General features: G+C 40.8%; 1 long non-coding RNA gene across 2 annotated transcripts in view; it reads right to left on the bottom strand.

Moving 5' to 3' along the window:
• Positions 1 to 20,851, bottom strand: part of LOC116572929 — a 45,735-nt gene extending 24,884 nt beyond the window's left edge. The window contains exons 1-2 of one of the 2 annotated variants that reach the window (XR_004278555.1): positions 20,290 to 20,851; positions 16,239 to 16,336 (exon numbers count right to left, since the gene is read on the bottom strand). This is a non-coding gene — a long non-coding RNA (uncharacterized LOC116572929). The remainder of the gene's footprint in view (positions 1 to 16,238; positions 16,337 to 20,289) is intronic. The other variant, XR_004278554.1, reaches the window with a different exon arrangement.
• Between the last annotated feature and the right edge of the window lie 9 nt (positions 20,852 to 20,860).

Here is a 20,860-nt window from a genome sequence, read left to right as displayed (position 1 = left end):
TTAAGAGGCAATGATTGGGGCTTTCACATATTTGTCTTAAAAAATCAGAATCACTGGGTGGAAAAACCCTATGAGATCACCTCTCTGCTCTACCTGACCTCTGTGGGGGAGACACAATGATCTTCTTAGAGACAGAGGTATTTCAATTTCTCCACAAATCAAACTAAGATAAATCCAATCAAATCCAGCTAGGCTGCAAAAGTGATTGGGAGGAAAGTTAGAAACAAGCTAGAGAATATGGAGGAAATTTGTAAATTGGCTGGCAATTGGATTACATTTAAAGATTCAATTAATGACAGATTCAGAATGGAGTTTCCTTTAGTGAGTTTGTTAACTCTCAGGCAAGAGGCTTGGTGGTTTGCTGATAGCACAGAAGGTGAGTCATACAGCACTGACTGGCTCAGCCAGGCTGGGACAAATGTCACCCACTCACTTTGATGGATGCACCCCATGCACAGAAATATGTGAACAGATATTGATTTTTTTAAACTCTACCATTACTCACTGTTCTTGACAACTTATTTTCCTTCTTTGGTATACCTTTGTTGTTGCTACTTCTGCTGCATCTAAATTGCTTTTTAGTGAACTTTAAAGGAGTTTCTCTCATCCTAACGCCAGTTTCTGAGAGGCAGAGAGTTGGAGAGTTGGCAACAGACTTGCTATGTGTGGCTTGGGCTCAACATTCTGGAGGAATATAGCCTCTCTCAGGTTCCGAGAGCCCTCCCTATGTTACCTATTAAGTGGGTTCAGGGCAAGAATACTGGGTAAGTCAAGAGGTATCTACAGAAAATACTAATGTGGTAATTAGCTTCAGCAAAGAGAAAAACAAAGTATGTGCATACTTTTCAAGAGGGGTCATACTATAAACTTCATAAGAGCATGATATTGTCTGGAAACTCTTAGAAGGAGACCAGGCCACAGAGAAGAGGACTGGCACAAACCAGTGAGAACAGAGCTGAATGCTGGCTCACTTGGTTTCTATCCCTGTACCCAGCCAGTTTTGGCAGAAGGAAGGCGGAGCAGAAGCAAGCAGCAGATATGGGAGTGATGCCATAGCAAAGGCCTCCCTACAAAGTTAAAGATGATTCACACCCGTTCAACTGTGAGAGTCAAACCTCTCTGTGGGTTCCACCTTCCTGGTTTGAGTTGGTCTCTAAGTTCAGAGAGAATCATTTCCCATCATGGTGGATCTGAAATCAGTAATGCTGATGAGCCGAAAATGATTTCAAACAAAAGATATTTTGGAAAAATTTAGGTCTTGTTTTGGAAAATGAGTTGCTTAATCCCATTTGTGAGTCTATGGGATAGGCTCATAAAAGGGCCTACTAAATCTAGCTTAGAAGCAAAGGACCCAGGAATATGAACGGTGGGCATAGTACTATTGAACAATAAGTGGTATAAAAAGAAAAAGTGTAGTCCTATAGTTGAAAAGAGTATAAAAATAGTTTCACTGAAAAAGACTGCACTCCCAAGTTTAAGTGAGCTGGCCTACCCATGTCTCATGATCATACAAGAAGGTGGTCACCTAAGGAGATGAATCATTTAGCTCGAGTGATCATTGTGGTGGGAAAATAAGCCCATTTATGCTTCAGCAACCTCAAGTCTCCTTACCTAAGCATGTGTACGAAGTCCCTCTCCTTGGGCTTTTCCCCCAAGTTTTCTGCTTTTTTTCAACATGGACAGTTTTATCTTGGGAAAGTTTATCACGGCAAAGAAGATCTGAGTGGCTAAAAAATGGATAGGATCTGTATAGATAATCAATTCAGACTCTGTTTTACTCAGGCATTCACATATTCAACAAACATCAAGCATCTACTATATGCCATGTTCTGGAGACTTACAGATGAGTAAGACCTGATCCTAAAGGAAAATCAATGGTGAGAATATAGTGGAACACCAGCTATAACAGAGGTAAATAAGCACAGGATACCATGATATCAAAAAGGAGGAGCATGAATGGGGTGCCTGGGTGGCTCGGTTGGTCGGCTAAGCACTGAACTCTTGGTTTGGGCTTGGGTCATGATTTCAGGGTCATGAGATTGAGCCTGCTTCAAGCACTGTGCTCAGGATGGAGTCTGCTTGAGATTCTCTCCCTCTCCCTCTGCCCTCCCCGCTGCTTGCTCATGCTCGCCCTTAAATAAATAAATAAATAAATAAATAAATAAATAAAATCTTTAGAAAAATGGAGGAGCATAGGAATATCCAATTCTGTTGAGAAAAGGAGTAAGGGAAGGTTTACAAGATGAGGTGATCTTTGAGGTGGGGGTTGAAGGATGAGTACAGGTTAGCCAGAGAAATGAGAGACGAAAAACCTCCCCCACACCACACACAAAAGATCAACATTGGTAAAGACACAGAGGTCTGATACCATGGCTCAAACAGAGAACTGCAAATGATTTGATATGACTAAGGCTGGAGATTTCAGCAGGACCCAGATCTTACAGGACTTTGTAGGTCATGCTAAGGTAAACAAAGTTTATTTCCAAAGGGATGGAAAACCACTGGAAGATTTTATACTGGAAAGTGACATGATAAGAACCGGGACTTAAAATGAAAATTCTGGCAGCTAAAAGAAGAACGAACAGATGACACCTTAGGGGGCTTCCAGGCCATAACTAATAAAGGATTGAATTAAAACAGGTGCCGTGCAGTGGAGAAGAGGTTTGAGCAATATAATGGTGTAATAGTCAGAATCTAGGTCTCATAGAGGTAAAGAAAAAAAAGGATGAGTCTTCTCTCTTACAGGAGTGTTGCAGGTGGCATTACTTCTTGAAAAAGGAAGTATAAGGGAAGGAGTAACTCTGGAGAAAAGGTAAGTTCCATTTTAGAAATGTGTACGACCTCTGGGTCACCCCGGTAATCATCAGTTGATACTTGTTTATTTATTTTTAAAGATTTATTCATTTATCTTAGAGAGAAGGAGAAAGCGAGCTCATGAGTTGGGGGGAGGAGCAGAGGGGGAGACTCCCCAAGCAGACTCCCCACTGAGGAGAGTGCCTAGCGCTGGACTTGATCCCACAACCCATGAGATCATGACCTGAGCCAAAACCAAGAGTTGGGACACTCAACCGACTGAGCCACCCAGGGGCCCCATGATCAGCTGATATTTAAAAACAGGTTTTCTTGGGGCGCCTGGGTGGCTCAGCTGGTTAAGTGTCTGCTTTTGGCTCAGTCATGATGCCAGGTTCCTGGGGTCGAAGCCCTGCGTCAGGCTCCCTGCTCAAGATGGAGCGTGCTTCTCCCTCTCCTCCCCACTTGTGCTCTCTCTGTTGCTATCTCTATTTCTCTTTCTCAAAAAAATAAATAAACAAAATCTTTAAAAAAGTCTTCTCAGTAAAAACTGTATTGTAGAGAATGGCATTTGTATTGGCTGTGAGTAGTGGAACTGTTTTGTGTATTATTTTATTCCACGGCTTAAAAGAGCCTGGCACACAGTAGGTGCTCCACAAATAAAGATTTTATTTATTTGACGGAGAGAAGAGGGGGAGAGCACAAGCAAGGGGAGTGGCATGCAGAGGGGGAAGGAGAAGTAGGCTCCCTGCAGAGCAGGGGAAGCCCAAAGTGGGACTTAAACCCAGGAACCCGGGATCATGACCTGACCCAAAGGCAGTTGCTTAACCATCTGAGTCACACAGGCACCCTCCATAAATATTTTTAAGGACCTTTAATTCTTAGCAGTTTTTTTAAATTAATTTATTTATTTTCAGCATAACAGTATTCATTATTTTTCTTAGCAGTTTGAGTAATTTAATGTGTCTAGGTTTGGTTTGTTTTACTCATTTTTAATTTTTTTAAGATTTTAATTCAATTTTATTTTTAACTAATTTATTCTGCCTGGGGTTTACTTAGCAGCTTGAATCTATAATTTCAAGTCTTTTTGCCAAATTTAGAAAAATTTTAGCCACTATTTTATAATAAAAAAATTTCTGGGGGCGCCTGGGTGGCTCAGTGGGTTAAAGCCTCTGCCTTCGGCTCAGGTCCCAGGGTCCTGGGATTGAGACCCCTGCACGGCAGGGAGCCTGCTTCCTCCTCTCTCTCTGCCTGCCTCTCTGCCTACCTGTGATCTCTGTCAAATAAATAAATAAAGTCTTTTTAAAAAAAATTCTGAACTATTTTCTCTCTCATCTTCTTTGGAGATTATAGTTATACCTATGCTAGAACTTTTCTTAAAAAATTTAAAATGTTTTAATTAACATGTAATGTATTATTAGCCCCACGGGTACAGGTCAGTAAATCACCAGGTTTACACACTTCAGAGCGCTCACCATAGCACATACCTTCCCCAGTGTCCATAACCCAACCACCCTCTCCCTACTCCCCTACCCCCAGCAACATTCAGTTTGTTTTGTGAGATTAAGAGTCTCTTATGGTTTGTCTCCCTCCCAATCCCATCTTGTTTCATTTATTCTTTTCCTACCCCCAGACCCCCCACGTTGCCTCTCAACTTCCTCATATCAGGGAGATCATATGATAATTTTCTTTCTATGACTGACTTATTTTGCTATATGCTAGAACTTTTGATACTGACTCAAGTCACTGAAGTGCTCCTAATTTTTCTTCACCTTTTTTCTCATCTTCGTTTTGATCATTTCTATTGATCTACCTTCAGGCTCACTGACCTTCTATCCAATATCCAATCATTTGGTAAGCTTATTAAGTGAATTTTTTATTCCTGATATTAAATTTTTCACTTCTAGAATGTTTCCCTTTTTGCAGTTTCTTTCCCTCTGCTAATAGTTTCCTGTTTGTTTATTATGAACATATTTTTGTTCGTGTCCTTGAACAGTTATAATAGCTAGTTTAAAATAATTGTGTCTTAATTCTGATTTCTGCATCATCTTAGGATCAATTTCCATCTATTTCTTTTCTCTTGATTATGGGTAACATTTTTCTGCTTTTTTGACTGTCTAGTAATTTTGGATTGTGCTAGCACATTGCAAATGGTGCATTGTAGAGACTATGGTTTTTGTTATGTTAAGCTTTGAATTTATTTTTACTGAAGAGTTAAGTTGGTTACTAAATTTTTCTCCTCTGTAGTGGGCAAGGGTTGAAATTTCCATTCAGTTCTTTTATCATTAGTTGGGCTGACTGAAAGTCTTCCCCACATGTGTGTAGTTCAGAGATCAGAGATTAGGTAAACTCAATGTACACATTTTTGAACCTCTCCTCTGCAATTCTCTCCTTTCTAGGATACGGTACCCCAACACTATCATTTTCCAGTTGCAATAACCTCAAACTCTGTCTGTTAATTCCTCAAATAAATTCATCAAAACTGTGGGTTTCTATACATATTCTAGCTGCCCCAGCATGACGCTGACAGGTGCTTGCCCTTAGGCAGAAAGCCATTAAAAAAAAAAAAAAACAAGAACTCATCTAGTGCCATTCTCTTCTAAGTCTCAACTCTTCTCTAGTTTCTAGTTTGGTTTCTCTTTAATACCTTTAGGTAATTGTTTTTTCCTCTAGAGTTTAAAATTATTATTTGCAAAAGGGTTAATCCAATATAAACTACTCTACTATTAACAGATATGGAATTCCAAGACCCAAAAAGTATTTCTTTTTTTTTTTTCCAAAAATATTTCTTGAATAAATTCAAGTACCTAATGTATAACTGCATTCTGATCTCTAATAGACACTATCACTTGACCTAGTCCAAATTAAACTACTCTCAATACTATCTCTTCCACCTCTAGCAAACTTGTTCTTCCCCAAATTACTATATTATATATATGTGATACATATAAATATCATATATATATATGGAAAGACTATCAACCAAAAATCACCAAGGCCCTCTAAGTCTTAAAGACAGAGAGCTACTCTGCAGTCCTCACCTCAATCTTTGCAATATTTGACACTGTCCTTACAGAAACTCCTTTTGTAGCTTCCATGACATTATTCTCTCTTGGATTTCTTCCCTTGGGCTGGTGGAAACTTTGCCCATTTTATAGGTTCTCGTTCTAATGGTTCTAGAGGTGATTGATCTTCTTCTTGGCATTTCCACCTAAACGTGTAATAGGCCTTTCAAACTCAACATGTCCCAGACTGGAACATTCTCATTCCAGAGTCTTTGCATTTTCTGTTCCCTCTGCATGGAATGACACACCACTAAATATCCACATGGTTCACAATTCTTACTCCCTTCAGGTGTCAACTGCAAAGTTAATTATTAAATGAGGTTTTCCTGACAATTTGCTATACAATAAATACAACCTGCCCCTTCCTTTTGCACTGTGTTTCCCTTTCTTCTCCTTTATTTTTCTCCATGGAACTTATCACCACATACATGTCATAGATCTACTTTTAAAACTGTTGCTATCAGGGCGCCTGGGTGGCTCAGTGGGTTAAAGCCTCTGCCTTCGGCTCAGGTCATGATCCCAGGGTCCTGGGATCGATCCCTGCACCAGGCTCTCTGCTCAGTGAGGAGCCTGCTTCCCCCTCTCTCTCTGCCTGCCTCTCTGCCTACTTGTGATCACTGTCTGTCAAATAAATAAATAAAACATTAAAAAAAAAAAAAACTGTTGCTATCAGTCTTGCTTCCCTGGAATGTAAGCTCCATGAGGGTAAGGCCTTATCACTGCTAAATCCCTAGCATTGAGAAAAGTGACTAGGATGGAGTAGGTGTTCAATAAACATTTGTTAAGTAAACATTGAAGCTACTTGACCAGAAGAGAGTGAGAAGCAGCATGGGTGAGGAAGGAACACGAGCATGCACAAGCTGGGTGGTAGAACAAGAGCCTATAAAACAGACTAGCAGGCAAGGGAAGGAAACTCAAGAGAGAATAAGGTCCCAGAAGCCAAAAGAGGAGTTTCCAAGGAAGGTGCCAAATATTTGCAAAGATCAAATGAGGCAAGAACTGTGGAGTGGCTTTCTGTCTGGCATTCATGACTTATGGGTGACAGCTACTTCAGTGACGTGGCCAAAGAGAAAACCAGACCACAGCGGGAGGCAGTAGCAGCAAATAGAAACATACGGAGAAAGGGCAAGCAGGCAAGCAAGGCCGAAGCTTCAGGAACAAGAGGTTAATGATAAAAGAAAGTTGAGAAATGAACACAGCTCAGCTGGAGGGGTTTGCCTTAGATAGAAGGAAGATCTTGCCCTTTGACTCTGAGATGCTAGGAAGGAGAAGATGGGTTTGTTTGATGTACAGAGTCAGGCTGGTGCATATGGTTGTAAGGGCTATGTCCCGTCTGAGGACATTCTGCTCTCCAAGTTATTAAGCCCTGACATGGGGCTATGTTAGCACCTTGAATTAATGTAGTACAGAGCCATGCCTCTGAGGTGTTGCGTACCCTTTTCTAAAGTTTACAAAGGAGGCCTTGTATAGAACTTACATGTTTTAATATAAACATACATATTAAACTTTATATATTAAATATTACAGGTATAGTGGAAGCCTCTTGCCTACTACTTCTCTGGTCGCAATGCCCCTTCTTCTTCCCCAGATAAAATCACCATCCTGAATTTGGTTGTTTTGACTCCCATGCATGATCTTACACTTTTACTATACATGTGTTCCCATAAACAATGTATTTTTGCATGGCTTTAAATTTTGTATTAGTGGTCTCCTACTATACATATTACTCCGTAATTTATTTTTGCTGAATATTTACCTATATTGCGAGTTATCCACGTTGATACATGTACCTTTAGTTTACTTTCATTAGTTTCACGAATATTTATTCATCCACTGACTAAATAAATGTTCCACTTTTTTTCTCCATTTCTGTTGGTAGACATAAAGGTTATTCTTTTTAAGGTTTCTGTTTTTAAAACCAAAGCCGCAATAAATTTTATGTATCTCCTTATTACATATCGAGAGCTTCTCTCAGAGCGGAATTGTTGGTCTGTGAGGGGTGCCAACTTGCTCTCCCTATGGATAGAGTAACATGTCCTGGCATCAACCAGGCATGAGTGTTACCGTTTTCTGGGGTTTTTTTTCTTTTCAGAATTTTAAATTTTCTCCCATTTAATGGGTTATAGTTTTTGTTGACATATTCCTGATTATGCACAAGTTTGAGTATATCTCATATGCTTATTGGCTATTTGGGGTCCTTTCTTTTGTAAATTTTTTGTTCATATCCTTTTCCTTCCCTTCTCCTCCTTATTTTCACTTTTCTTAATGAGATATGGGGGTGTTTATTTGGTTTTTGAGCTCTGGTTACTGATTCTTTAATGCAAATGTCTTCTTGTGCTTTGTGGCTTGTCTTTAATTTTTTTAATGATGATTTTGGCTGTATACACATTATATTTTAACATATTTTTTCAATCTTTTTGAGGATGAATCAATACAAATAATTTTTAGGTGTGTGTGCTGGAGGGGGACAGTATCAAAGGAAATTCTTGCCAAGTGACATTTCTTTTCTCTGTAAAGTCAAAGTAGAAGTCAACTTTGAAGAGAAAACTGTGGAGTCCCTGAGGTTCCCCCTGTAGCTGACATGGATAAATTGAGTCCACAGCAAATGCCCAGATCTAGGAGTTGGCTGGGGCAGGGTGGTAGGGGATGAGACAGGATTTCTTACATAGAACCTTGCTTTACTAGAGCTTACCATCAGAGGACTAATACAGATTAGACTGTGTTACCCCGACATACTTCCTTAGAAACTCGGAGGAAGGAGAGATGAAGGCAGGATCGAGTTAATAATATAAGGACTGGATTAATCAGGGAAGTCCATATGGCAACTTTCTTGACCTGCTATCAACCTAAGAATCCCAAATGAAACAAAGATAAGGAAATGGGGGCTGACCGAAGTTAAGGTCTCCCAGCTAGTGAGAGGCAGAAAGCACTCGAGAACGATAGCTCCCAGATCCAGGGTGCTCCACCTGCCAGGCGAAGCATGTTGACACGGCCTCTTATGATCATAAAATAGAAGTGTGAGAGTGAAGCAAAGGAAGAGCCAAGTAAGACAAAAGAGAATTCAATTGCAACCAAAGAGGCCCAAGACCATTTAATCTGCGTTCACAAACTGTTAGATGCAGTTATTATATTCACATCCACTTGTTTGTCTTATGAGGCTACAGGTAGATACATTATCCTCATCTTTTTTTTTCAGTTGGGACGGAAAAAGGTAAAGTGACTTGACCCAGAACACTTTATAAGTTATAGCAAAATAGAGTCAATAAACATGGGCTCCATGGTCAATACTTTTTTCTTCATGAACCACAAGATAAACAGCCATGTATGTCTAAAAATTATAATTTGTACAATTACTATAATTTCTATAATTTTTAGAAATTATAAGTTAGAAATTATAGATTTATAATTTAGAAATTATAAATAAATTTATAATTTATAATTTATAAATAAATTTAAAATTTATAGAAATTACTACAAAGTCACTTTCTTGTTTCAGATTCCTTAGTTTTATTCTTCCATTGACTGTCAGGTTAACTGGTTCTAATTCCCTCTGCTTGTGGAGAAAGCGTCAACTTAGGCAGCTAATGAGTAACACGGAAAAAAAATACACCAGAGCCACATTGCTCATAATCAAGCTACTATAGTCCTGTTTTTCTTATCTATATCCTCATCAACAAACATGAATGTAGAAATCGCCTCCAACTGCCTGCGGAGACACATCATTAATTAGGATCAATCAAAAGTTCTCTCCAGCCAGAAAATTCTTCAAAACTGTAACTCCTTTTATGTTATTATAGTAATAGCCTTATGAAGAAACTAGCATTTTCTGCCTGTGTCAGAGAAATATCATAGCACTAATCACAAGAAATTCTTAAAATATTCTCCGAAGTAAAACAAATGCCCACTGCCATTGAATGTTGGCTTCCTCCTGTTCTCAAGATGGAATTCTGCTCATGCCAGGCACACCTGGTCCCTTGGGTAGGATGCCTTCAGGAGCTCTGTGCTAAACCACTAGTCTACATAGAAAAATACTAAGGGAGCAGAAGGAGGAGGCAAGGATTTACCTGCTAGTGAAGCTGGTAAACAATCACCAATGCCCTTTCAAAACTAGGTCTTTAAAGGTATTCTCCTGGACAGGGAAGTGAGGAAAGGCTTGTGATGTGGACCAGAGCCTAGCAGCAAAGCAGTAAGGCATGAAAGCGCAGGGCAGGTTTGTACATGGGTACCACTGTGTGGTCAGTGTCCAGGATGAGAAGCAGACTGTGACCACATCACCAATGGCCTTGTAGGGTGAGCTAACAAGTTGGGATTTTACAGGTAGGTGTGGGCACACTCAGACTGGTATTTCCAGAAGACCAATCTGGCAGCCAAGTGTGGGAGATGAATCTTAAGGAAGGAGCCCCATTCTTGTGCTACTGCATCAGGCTGGGAGAGACAATGATGGCAGCCTGGGCTGCAGCACTAGAGTCGAGATGAGGGGATACATCCAAAACACATCTGGGGGGAAGAATTAGTGAAATGACTACAAGGGGGAGAAAGGAGTTCTTTTAGCTGAAACTAGAAAGAAAATTGGTAAGATCACCAGTGTCAGAGAATACAGAAGAGGAAGTCAGGCCAAAAATGAAAAGTTCAAAAAATTTTAAAACTTCTTTATAACAGTCAATCATTTTCCACCTAGGAAGTGTCTATTTTCAGGTAAACAAAAATTATTCGTTCTTTCTAAAATTTACCGTAATGGTTTTTCTGTTTATAAAATTCATGCTTAATGGCTTTTGATGTGTTAGAGTAAATAATCACCAATTGTGCCCCCCCAAATTTGGGAAATTCTTCAACAGAAGAAATGCCTAATCTGTGTATCTGAGATGCTTATGCATGAGCAAGCTCTCCTACAGCATAATATATATATGATAGCATCTATACATTAGTGGCTCTCTATACACACACACACACAATCAGAAATCGATTTAAAACAACATGATATCATCTGCAGGAAGTGCCAAAGCATTTTTTCCATTAGCTTTTAATGTGAGGAAAACAAAATGAGAAGGTGACATTGTTTCATGGTTTCTTTTCTTTTCTTTTCTTTTTTTTTAAGGAAAAACTAACCCTTACTTATTTCTGAAAACTGAACCACTAGAAAGTATATCACAGCCTTGAAACACCAAGCATAGACTATATTATCACTTCAAAGAATAAGTTGGTAAAAACAACAAGGTCCTAATCAAAATGATAAGGTGCTGGAGCTGGGGCAGGAATGCTGCTTGCGGCAAAGGCCCTTGGCAAAGTGGTATTTGGTAACGGTGGGGAGGATGACCCTCTTTTGCTTTAAAGGAATCATGGCTCACGGGAGTTGCTTGTTCTTCCCCCTTTGACTTTCCTATTGTGAAGGGATTGTCTTGATAGGGCTCTGTTATTTGAGGGGGCTAAATAATACTGAGTTCAGGCTTTCATTCCATTCTGTTCTATAAAAACCAGGTTCTCCTAAATCTGGTACTTAGTAACTCTCTTAATTAAGAAGAAATGCCCCCTTCAATGTTCATTTCCTGGATACTGGTATACAGTGCAATCAAAACCCCTTTCCCTTCAAGGGAGAGTATTAACTACTGCAAGATTTTTATCCTGTTGCTCTGCTGCAGAGAGCCCGGGGGCCCATCACAGCAGCCAGTGAGAGGAAGGGGCTGCTTGCCATACCCAGTATAACGTCACCTTTCATGTTTTTGCAGGGTCTCCTAGCTGAAAAATGTAATGTGTATTTCAAGAAATATATATACATTATCTTGATGGCGTTAAACATATACCTATGAGGAACTGTTCAAAGTTCTTACCAAAACTACCTCTCCCAACTCCACACCTTAAATCAACTTCATTCCCTTGTATAATAACAAAACCAAGCAAAACAAAGAGCTAGAAACCTTTTTTTTTCCCTTCTAAATTAGTGACCTCATAGATTTTGTTTTACAACTTACAGAAAATCATTTGGTGATCCTTCTGGTAAACAGGAGGTTGGCAACAAACAGAAACACCTCTGTTCACACACCACCAGATCAGAGGCAGTTTAGGAGAAGCTGTCAGCCTGCTCATACCTGTGTACAAATAAGAATCTGGTACCTTGAAGGTCTCTGGCTTCTAGGCCAGATCCCTGGCCTAGGAGATCCCTAGTGCCAGGACAAGCATGTGAAATTTACACTACTAAAAACTGTTCTGTACTATCTTTGACCCAAATTTCAGCACCATTTTTTTCCCATTTCATTTTCTAGGGTTCAACAAAGGAGCCAGTGTCCAGAAAGAAGTGACACATGCCTCAAACTTGATACCACCCTTAATTTCTTCATGGACCTCACTTAAAAGGCCAAAACTCCCAATTCTCTTTTTAAATAGATTCCTGCTGTCAACCCTGATGGCCAATTGCAAAGACTTCTATTTCCCAATGGATAAGAGACTTCTTCATCTTCTTGGTCACGGTCAGGATGGGTGCATATGGTCATCCCCACACAAGTCTCCAGCTGCCACTTCACCTGAAGCTTTTTACTTCCTGCATCTATTGAATCTTTGGCTTTGTCATCGCAATGCATGGTGCACTGCGCCAGGTGGTCCTGGGACTTCTCCAGCTGGGCCTGGGCCAGAGGTGCACAGCAGCGCTCACTGCACTGGTGCACCTGGCTGCATGGACGCCTGGCTATCCTCACAGCACTGGGACTGCACCGGAACAGAAGGCCCCGCATCATCCAGATGTTCTCTCTCTCCAGACTCTTCACCATGGAGTCTTCTGTCTCCCGCACCCAGAGCTGCTGCAGCTCTCTCACGGGGACCCCACATAACACCCCCTTTGCACCAGTGCCCTCATGGACTCCAGCACTCAGGCCCTCCTGTTTCACAGTTTCTAATTCAGGTAGCTTTGGCAAGAGAGGCATCAGAGATGCCTAAAAATAGGGGTGATACAGAGAAAGTACACCTTCTTCCCTATGGTGGTGCACTGCCCATTCAGGACTCAGGGGCTCATTCACCCGGAACTAGGGCATGCTGATGGCTGACAGTTTTCAGCTGAAATATTTTCTGTCCCCTTCACAGGAGCAGCCCACATCTGTTGGCTGATCATTTGTGGTTGGGTGGGTATAAAGTCCAGGCACCCTTCACTTAAGGGGTAGAGGGTCTTTAAAGAGCCGTTCAGCTCCAGAGCTCCTGTAGGAATGGCTGAAGACTTGGCTGCAGCCGTGAGGCAGCTGCTTTTCTCTCTGCCCAGCCCCGCTCCTGTCACTCTCACAGGTGATATTCCCAAGGGCACTACCCAATAAACTTCTTCATGGAAATCTGAGTCCTTTCCCAGGAACCCCAGCCTATGGCCCTACCAGGACCACACAAAAGCCTTCCATGAGCACTAATTACACAGAATGAAGAGTGTCCACTATAAAAGCACATACTAAATGCACTGGGTCTTGTACAAAATGAGCCATGCTCCCTACCTATATTTTAGCTTATGTTCTAAAACCAACAACACAGAGATGTTGTAAACAGCACACAAGTGATCTAAAGGACTTTGGATATGAAGTTATTTTACTGAAAGAATCCTAGCAAGAACAAATGAAAACATGTACATTAAAACCAACAGCAGGTGAACTAGCAGTTCACCTGTTAGATACTATAAACTATCATTTTTTTCCCTCTGGTTGTTGGTTTTTTTCCTATTTCCTCTCCTGCAAAAGCTGCTTGACAATGTTACTTCTCTAAGGCTCAAACATTGGAGGAGGTGAGTTGCCCGCACCAGCCTCCCTACTCCTGCGCATGCGGTAATCGGATCAATGTCTGTGTCCCCACTGCCACCTAACGGATTCTTTGAGCACTGAAGCCTCCATGGAATAGTACTTTTTTTCAACCGCTGACATTATGTCAATAAAATGGCTAAATGTGACCATATCAAGCTACGGGGCCACTAGTTTTCATGGGCAAATTCTGGGGCTTATTTTGACTTCTGGAAAGAAGTTGTGTTAACTGTCTCCTTTTTCCTATTTACATCTGGGTTCGTAGACCCGAGCCACCCAGGTTGTTTGATGTAAGTATCCTCAAAAAAAGGGTGGGGGCTCCTGGGTGGCTCAGTTGGTTAAGTATCTGCCTTCAGGTCATGATCTCAGGGTCCCAGGACTGGGCCCCATGTGGGGCTCCCTGCACAGCAGGGAGTCTGCTGCTCCCTCTCCCCAGCTCCCCTCTGCCGCCATGCTCATGCATGTTCTGTCTCTCTCTCTCAAAAGGAAAAAAAAAAAAAGATTGTTCTATTACCCACTGTGTATTGAAGGTGATATAGAATGTTCTAGGCTTTCCTAGAATGTTCCAGGTTTCTTCAATAACTAAGCTTTTTCTAAGATAAACAATGTGAACAGGGGGGTGGGAAACAGATAAAGATGGTATTTTCAGGGACTGTGATGCAGATGAATCCAATTAACTGAGTTTAAGACCATCTTAAGACTACCACTAGAGACTGTTATATGAGAAAGCCAAAGAGGGCCAAAAAAATGAAAAAAGCTCCTGTCACCACATCAGAGGACAAGGCCCATTGGACCTCTCCTGCATGTGGGGAAGTCAAAGTAATTCATTCTCATGCCTTCCTTCCTGGCCTTCAAAGAACTCCTTTGACTGCTTTGGCCTCCACTGCCCACACCTTCCTGCTAGATCTTGACCCATACGGCTTTCTACAGCCTTTTGTTTCTGACAATCACATATGCTTCTGTGATCTCTCATATTACCTCTGAGCTGTTCCTAGAGACCCTCTCAATGATCCACGCCCACCATTTCTCACACACACACACACACACACACGCTACCACCTAAAACCATTCTAGATAGTTTCTGAATACTTTTCTCCATCTTTTTATTTTGAAAAATTTGAAACATACAGAAAAGCTGAAAGATTAGTAGAATGAACACATATATCTTCTACGATGACCATTAACATCTTGCCACATTTTAATTCCTTCTCTTCATACACACACATATACGCACACACTTATGTAAGTATACATATAGGTATCTACACACATACACATAAACATGTACACATACACGTTTATACACACACACAGCAGTCCCTTCTTATCTGCAGTTTCACTTTCCATGGTTTCAATTACCCGCAGTCAACAAGTACGTGATCCTCTCCTGAGGTCTAGTCAGAAGGTCAAGAGAAGCCTGACACTGTGTCACAATGCCATGTCATTCACCTCACTTCATCTCATCGCACAGGTTATTTTATCATCTCACGTCCTCGCAAGAGGGGGTGAGTGCAGTACAAGAAGATATTTTGAGAAACAGCAGTCAGGTAACTTTTATTATTGTGTATTGTTTGTTTTTAAAGACTTTATTTGAGAGAGAGAATATGCATGCAGGTGCCAATGGAAAGAGCAGAGGGAGAGAGGGGTAGGGAGAGGAGAGAGAATCTCAAGCAGACTCCACGCTGAGCTGAGCCTGGAGCCCAATATGGGGCTCCATCTCATGCCCTTGATAGCATGACCTGAGCCAAAACCAAGAGTCAGATGCTTACCCAACTGAGCCACACAGGTGCCCCTATTATGGTATATTGTTACAGTTCTATTTTATTATTTATTACTTTTAATCTCTTACTGTGCCTAATTTATAAATTAAACTTTTGTCATAGGTATGTCATAGATAGGAAAAGTTGTATATATAGGGTTTGGTACTATTTGCAGTTTCAGGCATCCACTGGGGGTCTTGAAACATATGCTCCCCCCACAATGTAGATGAGGGGAGACTACTGTGTGTGTATATACACAGAAGGCCATCTATGTACATATATATACACATATGTTCATCCTCACACCCATATGATTTTTATGAAATTTCATACAATTGTTTTGGCTGAACCATTTAAAGATAAATTACAGATGTATGCTACTGTATCCCTAAATACCTGAACAGGTCATTCTTCTAGCAACTTAAGTAAATTTCACACTCAATAAAGTTAACAATAATACAATACCATCTAATACCCAGTCCATATTCAAATTTTCTAAAGTATCCTCAAAATTTCTTTTATAGCTTTTTCAAACCAAGACCCAATCAAGATTTACTCATTGCAATTATTGTTAGGTCTTTTGGTCTTTTGTCTCTTGATCTAGAAGTACCCCACTTTGTGTGTGTGTGTGTGTGTGTGTGTGTGTGTGTGTGTGTGTGTATGTGTGTTTAAGTGTGTGTGTAAGTGTGTGTGGTGGGAAGGGGCAGAGGGAGAGGGAGAATCTTAAGCAGCCTCCCAGCTAGCGTAGAGCCTGACACAGGACTCCATCTCACAACCTCAGATCATGACCTGAGCCAAAATCAATAGAAGCTTAACCAACTGAGCCACCCAAGCATCCTTCCCCCACTCTTTTTAACGACACTGACCTTTGTGAAGAATTTAGGCATTTTCTTATAGAATGTTTCATATTCTGGATCAGAATCTTCCCTCGGGGTCATTTTCTCTGTTCCTCTATCTCTAGTTCCTATAGACAGAAATTTGGATCAAAAGGCTTGATTAGGGACGCCTGGGTGGCTCAGTTGGTTAGGCAGCTGCCTTCGGCTCAGGTCATGATCCCGGCGTCCTGGGATCGAGTCCCACATCGGGCTCCTTGCTCCGCAGGGAGCCTGCTTCTCCCTCTGCCTCTGCCTTCCACTCTGTCTGCCTGTGCTCGCTCTCACTCTCTCTCTCTCTGACAAATAAATAAATAAAATCTTTAAAAAAAAAAAAGGCTTGATTATATTTAGGTTAAGCATTTTGGGCAGAGTTCTTTCATTGGGGATGCTGTTGCATCAAATCAAAAGGCCTATAAAGTCAGGTTGTTCACTATTAGCGGTGCTAAGTGTGATCACTACGTTAATTACTTTATAATTAAGTAATCTGTGGGGTGATACCGTGACACTGCAAACATCCCCTTTTCCCTACTTCCTTTTAAAGACAGGTTCTAGCATCTACTGATGATCTTTACCTCAATTATTAGGGACTGCACATATTTTTCCACTTGTATTATTCCATCTGTAGGTACTGGCTGGCATTCTCCTACAAAGAAAAAAAAAAACCCTTCTCTCACCCTTGATTCTGAGTATCACTCTAGACTTAGGAACTTAATTTTTTTTTAAAGATTTTATTTATTTATTTGACAGAGAGAGATCACAAGAAGGCAGAGAGGCAGGCAAAGAGAGTGACAGGGAAGCAGGCTCCCTGCTGAGCAGAGAGCCCGACGCGGGACTCGATCCCAGGACCCTGAGATCATGGCCTGAGCCAAAGGCAGCGACTTAACCCACTGAGCCACCCAGGCGCCCCTAGACTTAGGAACTTTAAAAATGTATTCAATGCTTTGCTCATCTATCATAGTCATTATTCTGTTTAGCCCAGCTTGACTCACATTTGGCCAAAAGAGTCAAACTTGATTCTGTGACCCTTCACTTAATCCTATAGTTTTGGGGGTACTTCCTTGCTTTCTGGCAAGGTAATCGAGGCTCACCTTTGTACTTTTGTATTTTCTGGGCCTCAGACCTGAAAACAACCATTTCTCCAAGAAATACGGTTTCTTTTGTGGACAAAGGGATCTAGATATCAAGATATGGGGACCCTCCATTGGGAGAAATTATATATATTCTTCTAAGAAATATACACAAATAAACCCTAATTCAAATTTAACATCAGAGAACTTCCCCCTAAACCTTCTTTTATTTTATATTTTTCATTTCTTTTCTCCTAGATTTCTAACATGTATTATTCACTTTATAGTATACCTAAAAAGTTTCAAAGTTGCATTGCCAATAGTACTATTAGAATAAATCTGTGACATCTGAGATTTTTTTGTTGTTGTTGTGCTTTTTGCCCTCAGAGTATATCCCACTAAGAATACACATAAGACTATTATTAAACACCATTTCTAAATATGTCTAAAGAACTTTGAATGACTGCCATTTCTGATCCCTGTAAAGACTTAGGTTATAATCTTTTTCAAACTGAAGGAATCCTGCTTTCTCTTTTTGGTGGTATGTTTTCAGTTCTTTAGTGGTACATGTAAAACACAGAAATAGCTGAAAATGCACATCCCGAGACAAGCAAGGCGGTGCAAATAAAAGTGGACAAGCCAGACTGCTATGACTGATAAGCACCTGCACTGGACAGCATCCATTTAAGGGTGTTTTTCCGTCACCTTTAAATGAATGATGACACCCAAGAATCACCTCAGGGTGTATTTTCAATCCACTGTGTGCAAAAACACTCAATAAGTACAAAAGCCAGTAGCTTGCCCTGTGGCAATTCTCCATGCAAACATTCAAAACACCTATTATGACTAAAGAGGGCAAAGGTACAAGCAGTTATTATGATGATATACACATCTCTAATTCATCATCTTAGGCATTTGTCAAGATCGCAAAAAATGTGGGCAAATCTGGTCCCACTTTTAGTCAGGAGGGAAGGCAATAAAAGCTAAACTAAATAAAGATGTAATCTCTTGGAGCTCCTGGGTTGCTTCATCATTTGAGCGACTGGCTCTTGATTTTGGCTCAAGTCATGGTCTCAGGGTCTTGGGATGAAGCCCTGAGTCAGGTCCCACACTCAGTGGAGTCAGCTTGTTCCTCTCCCTCTGCTCTTCCCTCCCTGCCCCACCTCTACACGCATTCTCACTCTCTCTTAAATAAATAAATCTTTCAATCTGTCATTTAACCAATAAATTGTTGCATACTCTTGTACTCTGCAGTGGGTTGGCACATTTCCAAAAGAAGCTGCTATATTTTAATTTTCTTTAGTAATTAAAGGCAATAGCTTATATTCTAATAACAATTAGGAGTCTTCAAATGTTATTTACCTACTAGGTTTCAATAAAATAGATACCAGGTTTTAAAACTAGAGGTTTTAGATACTGCTCTTTTTGAAGAATAAGCATGATCAAATTTGAATGAGAACATTTTAAGAAAAATTAGACACTGAGTAGATTTTCACACTCAGTGAAGGTGGTAAGTCTGAACATTTATTTGAAACATCACTCTTAGTCAAAGTTTATACTTGCTCCAATTTTGTCTCTAATAGCTTTTGAACCACTGTGAAATTAAATGAGTATATGTGAAGCGCTTAGAATGTCATCTGGTATATACAACTGTTATTTCTTTATGAGAATTAAAATTAAAACTATATTGTTTTTTCCCCACCAAATACAATCCATGTTGTACAGAGGAGTTAGAGATTAAAAGCAATCCTGAAAATAAAAGCTGTCAAGATGATATAGAAATCCATACATGAGCTTATAATAAATACTTTCCTCTCTCTCTGTCTGGAGGTGGTTCATTAAGAGTTCTCCTATTTGAGGGGTGCCTGGCTGGCTCAGTCGGAAGAGCATGCAATTCTTGATCTCAGGGTTGTGAGTTCAGCCCGTCACTGGGTGTAAAGATTACTGAAATAAATAAACAAACAAAAAAAAAAGTTCCCTTAAGTGAAAGATTTTTACACAACTGCAAAATATACCTTATATTCAAGGAAGATCTTCCTGGCATTTGTTCTTTAAATACACAATTAGAATAAGTGCAGTTTTTAAAAACTACATTATATTTTGAACAAACTTCTACCATGTTAAGGAAGCACATCCTTTCTGGTCTGTTTTGACTCTTAATTTTAGCTACACACTGCTGCCCTCTGCAGCATTTCAGTTCTTCCAAATTGCCACACCAATGATCACAAACCTAATCTAGTTTCCATCTATGTTTGTGTATTTAGAGAAGGGAAGGTCCCTTCAAAAAAGCAAGAGGGCATCAGAGCAAGATGTCACAGTCCAAAAGAGCCCATCTGAGAGGAGGGCCTTCTTAGGGGTCCAGCAACATACCCCGACCCCCTAAAGAAGGTTCCTTCCAGGTATTCGTGTAGCCTCTGTCACAGGATTTCATATTTTTAATTGGAAAAAATGATATATGTATGGAAAAATTTGGAAAGGGTAAACAGTGAAAAATATAACCAGTGAAAACATTTGGCTTCTATTCCAAATCTCTAGACAGGTTTATGCATCTGCCCAGAGAATATATATTATTACAAACATACATTGCTTTTTTTTTTTTTTAAGATTTTATTTATTTGACACAGAGAGAGAAATCACAAGTAGGCAGAGTGGCAGGCAGAGAGAGAGGAGGAAGCAGGCTCCCTGCGGAGCAGAGAGCCCGACGTGGGGCTCGATGCCAGGACCCTGGGATCATGACCTGAGCCGAAGGCAGCGGCTTTAACCCACGGAGCCACCCAGGCGCCCCACATACATTTCTTTTTAAACATAAAGTATTCACATCACTCTGCTTATCGTTCAAGACAACATAACCTGGAGATGGTTTCCTATCAGGGGAGATTAACCTATATAATTTACGCTATTAAAACCAAGCAGGGTCTAACAAAATAGGTTTTAAATAAATCAACCTTCGCTCCAACAGGTTCTGCCACAATTACCTTTTTATTGCTACTAAGTCTTCTCCTACTATATAAAGCGATGGCTCTAAAACTTGAGCAGATATTGGTATCACCTGCGGCGCGTGTTAAAACAGGCTGCTGCGCCACCTCGAGTTTCTGAGTCAGGAGGTCTGGAGTAGGGACTGAGAATCTGCACTTGTAATAAGTTACCGCGCGATGGTGATACAGGAGTTGCGGGAACCACATCTTGGGAACCAACCGCTGGTATGCTCGTTGCTTTAAAACTCCGTTCCTCCCACCTCCCAGCACCGCTAGTCTTAGAAGGAAAATGCGGTTACTCTGCTGGGAACTTCACGAAGGGCCCAACAACACCCACTCCCAAATTAGTCAAGGACTCTGCACTCACATCCGAAATCGGGATAACACAAACCTACATCCGGCGCCTGGCGCAACCTAGCTACGCCATTTCCTTTCTATGAAGCTCCGCCCACTCCGCGTCCCTAACACAAGGGTGGGCCGCGCAGCGACAGCTAGGAATCACGTGGGTAGGACGACGTCTCGCGAGGCTTTTAACCTCTCGCGAGATTTGACCCGCTTCTGTCTTTTCCTC

The sequence above is a fragment of the Mustela erminea genome, chromosome 14, assembly GCF_009829155.1.
Source record: "Mustela erminea isolate mMusErm1 chromosome 14, mMusErm1.Pri, whole genome shotgun sequence".
Taxonomy (NCBI): Eukaryota; Metazoa; Chordata; class Mammalia; order Carnivora; family Mustelidae; genus Mustela; species Mustela erminea.
This window is presented reverse-complemented; position numbering and strand designations above follow the sequence as displayed.